The sequence below is a fragment of the Hyla sarda genome, chromosome 8 (assembly GCF_029499605.1).
Source record: "Hyla sarda isolate aHylSar1 chromosome 8, aHylSar1.hap1, whole genome shotgun sequence".
NCBI lineage: Eukaryota > Metazoa > Chordata > Amphibia > Anura > Hylidae > Hyla > Hyla sarda.
The window spans coordinates 43,254,226-43,266,186 of NC_079196.1; positions in this window are offsets into that span (position 1 = coordinate 43,254,226).

Genomic DNA, 11,961 nt, shown 5'->3' on the forward strand with positions numbered 1-11,961 from the left:
CTAGTAATGTATCCACCTTTTCCAGCCCACCGGAGCACCTGAAGGCAGAACTAATTTATGCAGGAAAAGTCATCAACTGCCGAGCCGAGAAGTTCGTGACAAATCGAATTTGCTGTAAGTTCGCTCATCTCTAGTTCTGAAGCCCAAAAATGTCATCCAAAAAAAAAAAGAAAAAGTGAGGATTAAAGAAAAATAAGTAGATAACTAATAGAGATAAAGCAAATCCTTACATATAATAGTAAGAAATAGCTGCTGGGAGCTGTAATCACTGTCTATGTCAGTGTTTCCCAACCAGGGTGCCTCCAGCTATTGCAAAACTACAACTCCCAGCATGCCCGGACAGCCGTTGGCTGTCCGGGCATGCTGGGAGTTGTAGTTTTGCAACAGCTGGAGACACCCTGGTTGGGAAACAATGGTTTATGTAGGGAACAGGAGCTTCTTCAGGGTCCTGTACACTGCACACAGTCTCCCAAATGGAGCTGCCCTTACTTGGTGTCCAAAGGAGCAGCTAATCCTGGCACGGTTAAAGGGGTACTCCGGCAAAAACCTATTTTCTTTTAAATCAACTGGTGGCAGAAAGTTAAACATATTTGCAAATTACTTCTATTAAGAAATCTTAATCCTTCCTGTACTTATTAGCTGCTGAATACTACAGAGGAAATTATTTTCTTTTTGGAATGCTCTCTGATGACATCACAAGCACAGTTCTCTCTACTGATGTTATTATAATAAGAACGCTTTATTTATTGTTGTCCTTAGTGGGATTTGAACCCAAGTCCCCAGCACTGCAAGGCAGCCATTCTAACCACTGAGCCACCATGCTGCCCATAGCATGCATCTGCTATGCATGGTCAGAGATGTCAGCAGAGAGCACTGTGCTCGTGATGTCATCAGTGTTCCAAAAGGAAAGGAATTTCCTCTGTAGCATTCAGCAGCTAATAAGTACTGGAAGGGTTAAGATTTTTTAATAGAAGTAATTTACCAATATGTTTAACCTTCTGCCACCAGTTGATTTAAAAGAAAAAAGGTTTTCACCAGAGTACCCCTTTACGGAGTAGTACAGAACTTGTAGTTCCTTTCTGTACTGTAGGGGGAGCTACCAGACAACCAGTCAGTGCATGCACTTCAGTAATACAGGTGATTTACCAGTAAAATGCCCATTCTGATTGGTCAGTTCTTCCAGTTGTGACAGGTATCACAGATCTGGACTGTCCGTAGCATTGTATGTTGAGTCTGGTTTCAAGTTACTATGGTCCAGAAAATATCATTGTATGTTGAAACTATTGTATGTTGAGGCCATTGTAAGTTGAGGGATCACTGTATACAGGCACACCTAATTCTTGTGTATGTAGGTTAAGTATATATATATATATATATATATATATATATATATATATATCGCAAACAACAAAAAACGTGGTCTCAAATGGCTGGAGGTGCTCAACCCCAGATGCGGTTGTGCATTTATACTGGGGGAGCAGATCCTGCCCTTGTAGTCCGTTGCTAAGGGCGATCCCCAGCATAAAAATGCATACAATGGAGGATGCCTGCAGCGGACTACAAGTGCCACAATAGAATCCTACACCAGATAAACAGTGTGGATGTGTAACAATTAGAATACAATAGAATACACAGTAGTGCACCCATATTCCTGTATTGTATTATATATATATATTGCATTGACTTAATGGGTGAATAAATACACCGTTTCTTTGTACTTTGGAGTGCCGCTTAATTTTTTGGATTTAATGTATATATATATATATATATATATATATATATATATATATATATATATATTACAGTTTAAACTAGTTTTGAGTTAAACTGGTTTTCCCTAGTAAAAACTAGTTTTGACTGAATGCCTTTGTGAAAACTAGAATTGACTGTTTTTTCCTAGTTAAAACCAGTTTTTACTGAACGCCTTTGTAGAAACACCAGTTATTACTAAACGCCTTCTTATAAACGAGAATATTTACTGAACGCCTTCGTGCAAATTATAATTTACTGCTAATCAGAAACCGGATGTAAATTTAATCTGGTTTAAAGTAGAGAAAATTAGTTTTAGCAAAATGACTCAGTTCAAACTGTTTCCACAGAGGTCAAAGTTCATCTAGCTTACATGTGGTGCTTGAGAGCAAAGTTCATCTAGCTCACACGTGGTGCTTGCAAATGATTCTTATTGCTTGTGCGACGTCGCCTAACTCATGGTGGGTTGACCACGCCGCCTTCGCATACCCGTGCACCCCTCCGCTAAGCACCAAAACAAAACTTTTTATATGTTGCACATCTTGGCAAAACAATCATTTTTCTAATATACTTCTTTTTAAAAAAAATTCAAATTATATTAAAGAAAACTGTTTTTGAGAATCGTGTCACTAGGGGTCCCCATACCTCCTGGGACACTGACGAGCCCCACAGCAGCATCAGCTTGTCCACGAGTCATGGACAAGAGACAAAGCTACGGATGGGACTAATGTTCTGTTGTGCTTGCTCCCGGCCTGCCACTTTGCCTGGGGAGCGTGTACGAAGGCATTCAGTAAATATTCTAGTTTGTACGAAGGCGATCAGTAAATATTCTAGTTTGTACGAAGGCGATCAGTAAATATTCTAGTTTGTACGAAGCGTTAGGTAAGTATTCTAGTTTGTACGAAAGCGTTAGGTAAGTATTCTAGTTTGTATGAAGGCGATCAGTAAATATTTCAGTTTAGTAAAAAATAGTGTTTCAACAAAGGCATTCAGTAAAAACTTGTTTTAACTAGGAAAAAGCAGTCAATACTAGTTTTCACAAAGGCATTCAAACTAGTTTTCACAGGGGAAGAGCAGTCAATTCTAGTTTTCACAAAGGCATTTAGTCAGAACTAGTTTTCACTGTAACATATATAATAAGCTTCCGTATTCTGGACGCCGCCACTGTCAGCCCGGAGATCGTGGGGGTCCCAAGCAGTGGGACCTCTGTGATCAGACATCTTATCCCCTATCCTTTGGATAGGGGATAAGATGTTTTTTTGGCAGAGTACCCCTTTAAGTAATGTTTCCCAACCAGAATGCCTCCAGCTGTCGCAAAACTACAACTCCCAGCATGCCCAGACAGCCTTTGGAGTTTTTTTTCCAGCTAATACACAAGAAGAACAAAGCCTAAGTTAGCACATGATGACATACATGATATGAAAGTAAACATACTGTATTCATAACTAGTGATGAGAGAACTTACATCAATTGTGTCAGTTGACAGCTCGGCCTTTGATTGCTTTAGGCTATGTTCACACTACGGAGCGTCTGCATGGAGAATATCTGTGGGGACTTTCCGCAAACTGCGGGCATCAGCATAACCTTTATGCTGGCTCTAGGACCGCACGGGAATGCGCCATCTCATAGATGCTATGCATTCCGTGCGGTGTCCGCAGAAAGAAGAAACAGGTTCATTCTTTCTGTGGCACGGAAAATGGAATTTCTGTGCCCAAAACATCTGGCATGGAAATTTTGTTGTGTATACAGCGCAGCATCCTGTTGAATTCATGGGACTCTGCTGCAGCGGAATCTCTGTGTCAAATTTCAATGTGGAATTCAGCACGGAAATTCTGACGTGTGAACATGGCCTTAGTCTGCATACATTTGTACCACGTTACAAGTGCTCTGGTTGCCCCTGAAAGATTTACAGTTTTAGGGTCTATTCACACGGCGGAATTTGCGCTTGCGGAATTCCGCCTCAAATTAAAGCCCATAAACTTATTTGGGATTCCGCACTCCTATTCACACTTCTGAATTTCCGTTTTCGGAATTCCACTAGAATCATCCTATTTGAATCACATATTACATAAGGTGGTCCTTCCTCATTCTGCATGTTACAGATTCACAATCTACACTGCTCAAAAAAATAAAGTGAACACTAAGATAACACATCCTAGATCTGAATGAATGAACTAATCATATGAAATACTTTCGTCTTTACATAGTTGAATGTGCTGACAACAAAATCACACAAAAATTATCAATGGAAATCAAACTTATAAACCCATGGAGGTCTGGATATGGAGTCACACTCAAAATCACAGTAGAAAACCGCACTACAGGCTGATCCAACTTTATGTAATGTCCTTACAACAAGTCACAATGAGGCTCAGTAGTGTGTGTGGCCTCCACCTGCCCGTATGACCTCCCTACAATGCCTGGGCATGATCCTGATGAGGTGGCGGATGGTCTCCTGAGGGATGTCCTCCCAGACCTGGACTAAAGCATCCGCCAACTCCTGGACAGTCTGTGGTGCAATGGATTGGTGGATGGAGTGAGACATGATGTCCCAGATGTGCTCAATAGGATTCAGGTCTGGGGAACGGGTGGGCCAGTCCATATCATCAATGCCTTCCTCTTGCAGGAACTGCTGACACACTCCAACCATATGAGGTCTAGCATTGTTTTGCATTAGGAGGAACCCAGGGCCAACCGCACCAGCATATGGTCTCACAAGGGGTCTGAGGATCTCATCTCGGTACCTAATGGCAGTCAGGCTACCTCTGGAAAGCACATGGAGGGCTATGCAGCCCCCCAAAGAAATGGGTTGTAGACTCCGTCTCATGCTACCACTAGAGTGAAAGCACAGCCAACATTCAAAAGTGACCAAAACATCAGCCAGGAAGAATAGGAACTGAGAAGTTGCCTGTGGTCACCACCTGCAGAACCACTCCTTTATTGGGAGTGTCTTACTAATTCCCTATAATTTCCACCTGTTGTCGGTTCCATTTGCACAACAGCATGTGAAATTGATTGTCAATCAGTGTTCTTCCTGAGTGGACAGTGTGATTTCACAGAAGTGTCATTGACTTGGAGTTACAAATGTTTAAGTGTTCCCTTTATTTTTTTTGAGCAGTGTATGTGACATTTGTTCTTTCTCTTCATCTTTGTTTTCAAATTCCTGCATTATTTGGGATTTCATTTTATTAAGTTCGGCAGCCATGATTCCTGTACCATCTGTAATCCCGGTGTTTATTCTCATGTCAATCACATGTTTTAAAATCAATAAATAATTTAACTCGTTAAAACTGAATTGTAGAGGATTATAAACTGGAATTATTCCTAATGAAACTGGTTCTTTGACAATGTGAGAACTGATCAGGTCATGAAGGGTAGAAAACCCTCTGTTTTGGGATGAGGCATCTGCCTGCTCTCTTCTTCTTAACACATGTGCATCAGCAGAATTGCCATCCTATATTTATTGGTGTTTTCACTTTTACCATTTTTTCACATATTCCATTACTATATATGCAGTTTCTTAACTTAATACATATTAGATTGGTATATTTGTTGTGTATTTTATAGATGAAACGTACGAATGTCCTACTTCTGGCTGACAGATAACTCGTTGGTTTGCTGAGGATTCATTATATTTGTCGCCTTTCATTGTCAGCATCCCTCAGCGTATTTCCACTATGTTACCTTTTCTTCTCATGGTCCAGTCCTTTCCTTCTCCCTGTGCTATGATCTTTCTGCAGTCCCCAGTTCTGCCCATAGGATGTGCATGCTCTGTCTTAAAGGGGTACTCCGGTGGAAAACATTTTTTTTTAGGTCTTTAGAAGTCAACTGGTGCCAGGAAGTTAAACAGATTTGTAAATGACTTCTATTAAAAAATCTTTACCCTTCCAGTACTTATTAGCAGCTGTATGCTACAGACAAAATTCTGTTCTTTTTGAATTTATTTTTGTCATGTCCACAGTGCTCTCTGCTGACACCTCTGTCCATGTCAGGAACTGTCCAGATTAGGAGAGGTTTGCTATGGGGATTTTGTCTCCTGCTCTTGACAGTTCCTGATACAAGCATCAGTTGTCAGCAGAGAGCACTGTGGACAAGACAAAAAAAGAAATCCAAAAGAACAGAATTTCCTCTGTAGTATACAGCTGCTAAAAAGTACAGGAAGGGTAAAGATTTTTAATAGAAGTAATTTACAAATCTGTGTAACTTTCTGGCACCAGTTCATAAAAAAAAAAAAAAAGAAATGTTATCCCTTATCCATAGGATAGGGGATAAGATGTCTGATTTTGGGGGACCCCCGCGATCTCGGCTGCAGCACCTCAGACATCCAGTGCCGGATGACTGGCAGGCTTGTGACGTCACGGACATGCCACCTCAATGCAAGTCTATGGGAGGGGGCGTGACGGACATCACGCTCCCTCCCATAGACTTGCACTGAGGTGGCATGTCCGTGACGTCATGAGTGGGGCGGCCGTAATGTCATGAGCCTCCGCCGGGCAAAGCAGGGAGATCGCGGGGAGGGGATAAGATGTCTAGGGGTGGAGTACCCTTTTAACTTCTTAAAGGGCCAGCGGTTGCACCTAAAATCAGTTCCCCGCCAAACACCAGTAAGCACCCCTTGCACTCCAAGCTTCACTTTCACCAAGCTGCCTGTGTTGTCTTTAGTGTGAATGACCTCAGCTTGTTTACTTGACTTTTGTTTTATTGCTCCTCTGTACTGTTCTGACCATGAACGAATTCCGCTAGTCCAGACTTCAGCCAGTACCCAGACCACTCTCCTGCCTGATTCCTCGAACCTCAAACCGGAGTCTCTTGGCTCTCAAGGCCAGGCACCACCTATACTACCATCTATTGACTTTAGACAGCTCTCAGGAGCAGCCTAAAGTCAAACCAGTTATGTGGCACAGACATACAGGACCTATAATGCCTGAAACAAAACTGCCATAAATTATGTTCCCGTGTGTGTCACATTATAGTTGAGAAGTAAATATATGAACAGCAGTTCTCACATCACCTTTTCCAGGTAGATTTCCCTTAAAGTCAGTGTTTCACTCCATGTCAGAGTCTTAGAAACTGACTGGGAATGTATGTTTAGCCAGAAATATCTCCAGAAAGAAAGAAACCTAACTGTAGATGTCTGTGTTAGTGTTGAGTGTTAGGCCATATTAGAATTCGCGAATATTTGCGAATATATGGACGAATATTCGTCATATATTCGCTAAATTCGCATATTCGTAATATTCTCGTTTTATTTTCGCATTCGCGAAAATCCGCGTATGCGAAAATTAACATATGCGAAAATTTGCATATACAAAATTAGCATATGCAAAAATTCGCACGCCAATCTCACACAGTAGTATTAGAGCCTTCTTTACACCACACAAGCTGGAAGCAGAGAGGGATGATCACTGTGATGTGTACTGTGAAAAAATAAATAAAAAAAAAACGAATATTCGTAATTACGAATATATAGTGCTATATTCGCGAATTCGCGAATATGCGATATTCACGAATAAAATTCGCATTGCGAATATTCGTGAGCAACACTAGTCTGTGTTTGGACTTAAAGGGGTTCTCCACCATAAGGTGATTTTAGTACGTACCTGCCAGACAGTAACGGACATGCTTAGGGAGATCCGTGCTTGTCTTGGAGCTAAAAGGCTATGTTCTGAGTCAACCATAACAATGATGGAGTTCCCTCAAACTACAAGTCCCATAATTCCTTGTTTGTAAGTGTGAGGTCATTTTTCTTCCTCCCCCACATGAGCCACTCCACCCATTAAAATACACCTGTGATCCTTTCAATGCAATAGACCAGTGCTTTCTAACCAGGGTAGCTCCAGTTGTTGCAAACCTACAATTCACTGCAGAATGATTTACCTTCCACCCAGCGGTCACTCCACCCATTGAAGCAAAGGCAGACTCCCTCAGAAAACCTGACTAATAATGTAATGTCTCAGGCCACACTGCAACCTGGGAAAACCTGAGGCAAAACTAATTTTGTATGCTGTTAAAAATAAACATTGGGGCAAAAAAAGAAAAAAAACTGAAGAATTGCGAGACCACCATGAAACACAGGTACAGACACTTTATTATGAACTAAACATACTTTACAGCCCCTGTAGCATAGTAAAAAAAACAGGGCAGGATGCTGGTTGGCTAGTGATAGACTTATTGTTGTGGGACTAAAGGGGGTTGTTTCTCCATGGTGCTCTCCTCAAGGAGAAACATTCCCCCTTAAGTTCATATTTGGTTGCGCAACTCAGTGTTATAGAGCAATTAAAGGAAAACTGTCAGCTTGCCCCCCCCCCCCCCCCTGCACTATCCAGTGGTACTGGCTGGTAGTTTGATGCCTACTGTGCCCGGATCTGTCCCGCTGTTCAGCCGAGATCTTCGATTTTCTGTATGTGCTAATTAGGTGCTAACTGGCACAGGTGGGGTAACAGTCACTCTGAGGTCAGCGCCGCTTGTCAATATTCCTCATCTCCCTCCGCCTCTCCCTCTTCTCCCCGCCCTGTAATGAAGAGGGAGAGGCAGAGGGAGGAATATTGATGAGCTGGCCGGCGCTGCGGACGAGCGGCGCTGACGTCAGAGTGCCAGTTGGCACCTAATTAGCATATACAGAAGATCGAAGATCTCGGCTGAACAGCAGGACAGATCTGGGCATGGTAGGCATTAAACTGATGAGCGTCCCCCACACTACCAGCCAGTACCGCTGGATAGTGCAGGGGGGGAGCAAGATGACAGTTTTTCTTTAACAAACTGTCAATACTGACAGTGTTCTGAATTGTTTTACTGTTTCCCCCTTAGGTTACACCTGAGGGTCCCATCCTTGGGGACCTAGAGTAACAGGTGCCCTAGAGTAACAGGTGCTCCTTTCATACTCTTCTTATCTGAGGACTTTCATACTTACCACTATATAAAATTCCTTGAATTTCTTGCTGAAGCAGTGACTACTTCTGTTACCCTGTTCTTATTTTCTGCAAATACCCTTTAACAAATTTCAATTATTAAAGGGGTTTTCCGGGCTTAACTAACTTTTAACTATCCTGCCCATTATGAAGAATTATGCTAGTTCTACAATTACAATTACAATTTGCTATACCGCTCTGCCGGGATCGTCTTCTTTTTCTTCTTTATATGGTCCCCCCAGGTCTAGTGTTTCCGTTTAGGTATGGATGATGTTCATTTCACAATCCTTTGTGGCTCGAGGCTGCAGCTGGTATCATGGGGCTTGGCTATTTCTTGTATTTCCTCACAAGCCAGCCCCCTGATGACGTTTGTGGTCCATCTGTACTTCCTGACTTGCCGGCGTTCCCTGCATTCCCCCATTCTGCAGATTGCCGAGATCACAGGACGCCGGCACATCAGGACATACAGATGGACCGCAAACATCATCAGGGGGCTGGCTTGTGAGGGAATACAAGAAAAAGCCAAGCCCCATGATACCAGCTGCAGCCACGAGCCGCAAAGGATTGTGAGACAAAATGTCATCCATACCTAAACGGAAACACTTGACCTGGGGGGGACCATATGATGAAGAAAAAGAAGACGATCCCCGTCAGAGCGATACAGCAAGTGAATGTAGAACTAGCATAATTATTCATAATGGGCAGGATAGTTAAAAGTTAGTTGAGCCCGGAATACCCCTTTTAACATTTACAATGAAAAACCTAATACTTATCTTTCTTGCTACCCCGCTTCTGGAGCTTCCATTCCATCACTGCACTGCACTTCCTTGTGTCTATGTCGCACATGATCTTCCTACACAATAAGTCACCCTCAGCACATACATTTCTCTGGAATACCCATTTAAATACTACAAGGAATAACTTCCTAGACTCCTGGAAGGCAAATCTAAATGGAAGGCAATGGAAGGAAATTTGGTGTGGCCACCAACGCTCCCACAAATTTATTCAGTTTAAGAGTTCATCAAAACAATATAAATTGTATCTATAAGCGCAATATAACAACGAAAAAAGAATTATATACCCAGTATCTTAGCTTACAGTGGGGCAAAAAAGTATTTAGTCAGCCACCAATTATGCAAGTTCTCCCACTTAAACAGATGAGAGAGGCCTGTAATTTTCATCATAGATATACCTCAACTATGAGAGACAGAATGAGAAAAAAAATCTATCAAATCACATCATCTGATTTTTAAAGAACTTATTTGCAAATTATGATGGAAAATAAGTATTTGGTCACCTACAAACAAGCAAGATTTCTGTCTCTCACAGACCTTTAACTTCTTCTTTAAGAGTCTCCTCTGTCCTCCACTCGTTACCTGTATTAATAGCCCCTGTTTGAACTTGTTATCAGTATAAAAGATACCTGTCCACAACCTCAAACAGTCACACTCCAAACTCCACTATGGCCAAGACCAAAGAGCTGTCGGAGGACACCAGAAACAAAATTGTAGAACTGCACCAGACTGGGAAGACTGAATCTGCAATAGGCAAGCACCTTGGTGTGAAGAAATCAACTGTCGGAGCAATGATTATAAAATGGAAGACATACAAGACCACTGATAATCTCCCTCAATCTAGGGCTCCACGCAAGAGCTCACCCTGTGGTGTCAAAATGATCACAAGAACGGTGAGCAAAAATCCCAGAACCACACGGGAAGCGGGGGGATTGGGGGGGGGGGGGGGGATTGGGGAACAACTAGTGAATGACCAGCAGAAAGCTGGGACCAAAGTACAAAGGCTACTATAAGTAACACACTATGCCACCAGGGACTCAAATCATGCAGTGCCAGATGTGCCCCCCTGCTTAAGCCAGTACGTCCGGGCCTGTCTGAAGTTTGCTAGAGAGCATTTGGATGATCCAGAAGACTATTGGGAGAATGTCATATGGTCAGATGAAACCAAAGTAGAACTTTTTGGTAAAAACTCAACTCGTCATATTTGGAGGAGAATAAATGCTGAGTTGCATCCAAAGAACACCATACCTATAGAGATGTCACGAATTGTTCGCCAGCGAACAGTTCCCGGCGAACTTTGCATGTTCGCGTTCGCATCGTCGGGCGAACATATGTGAAGTTCATGTCACAGTTGTGAGGTTTTTTTGCCTGCAGGGCTAATTGTGTCACCCTAGTGCAAATCACATTTGGTGTGACAGTTGTTCAAATAAAAATAAAAAAATACTTTTTTTGGCTGTGAAATAAAACCAGTCAGTTCACGTCACAGTTGTGATTTTTTTTTTTTTGCCTGCAGGGCTAATTGTGTCACCCTAGTGCAAATCACATTTGGTGTGACAGTTCAGTTGTTCAAATAAAATAAAATAAATACTTTTTTGGCTGTGAAATAAAACCAGTCAGTTCACATCACAGTTGTGATTTTTTTTTTTTGCCTGCTGGGCTAATTGTGGCACCCTAGTGCAAATCACATTTGGTGTGACACTTGTGCAAATAAAAAAAAAATAAACCTTTTTAGGCTGTGAAATAAAACCAGTCAGTTCACATCACAGTTGGGAGTTTTTGGGCCTGCTGGGCTCATTGTCACACTAGCGCAAATCATATGTGGGTTGACAGTTGTGTAAATAAAAAAAATAAAAAATAAATTTGGGCTGTGAAATAAAATCAGTCACTTCACTTCACACTTGGGAGTTTTTGGGCCTGCTGGGCTCATTGTCACACTAGTGCAAATCATTTTTGGGGTGACTGTAGTTTAAATTTGAAAAAAAAAATACCTTTTTTGGCTGTGAAATAAAATCAGTCAGTTCATTTCACACTTGGGAGTTTTTGGGCCTGCTGGGCTCATTGTCACACTAGTGCAAATCATATGTGGTGTGACCGTAGTGTAAATTTAAAAAAAAAAAAACTTTTTTGGCTGTGAAATAAAATCAGTCAGTTCACTTCACACCTGGGAGTTTTTGGGCCTGCTGGGCTCATTGTCACACTAGTGCAAATCATATGTGGCTTGACTGTAGTGTAAATTTGAAAAAAAAATTCCTTTTTTTGGCTGTGAAATAAAATCAGTCAGTTTACTTCACACTTGGGAGTTTTTGGGCCTGCTGGGCTCATTGTCACACTAGTGCAAATCATATGTGGTGTGACAGTTGTGTAAATTTAACAACAAAAAAATAAAATTTTGATTATAATAGATTGAATAGCAGTTAGTTGTCTGCAAGCGTGTGTGTCGGGCCTACAGCGTCTACTCTACGTCTACGTCTGTCAAGGACATGTTTGAGCGTAAGATGCCAATGTCACAA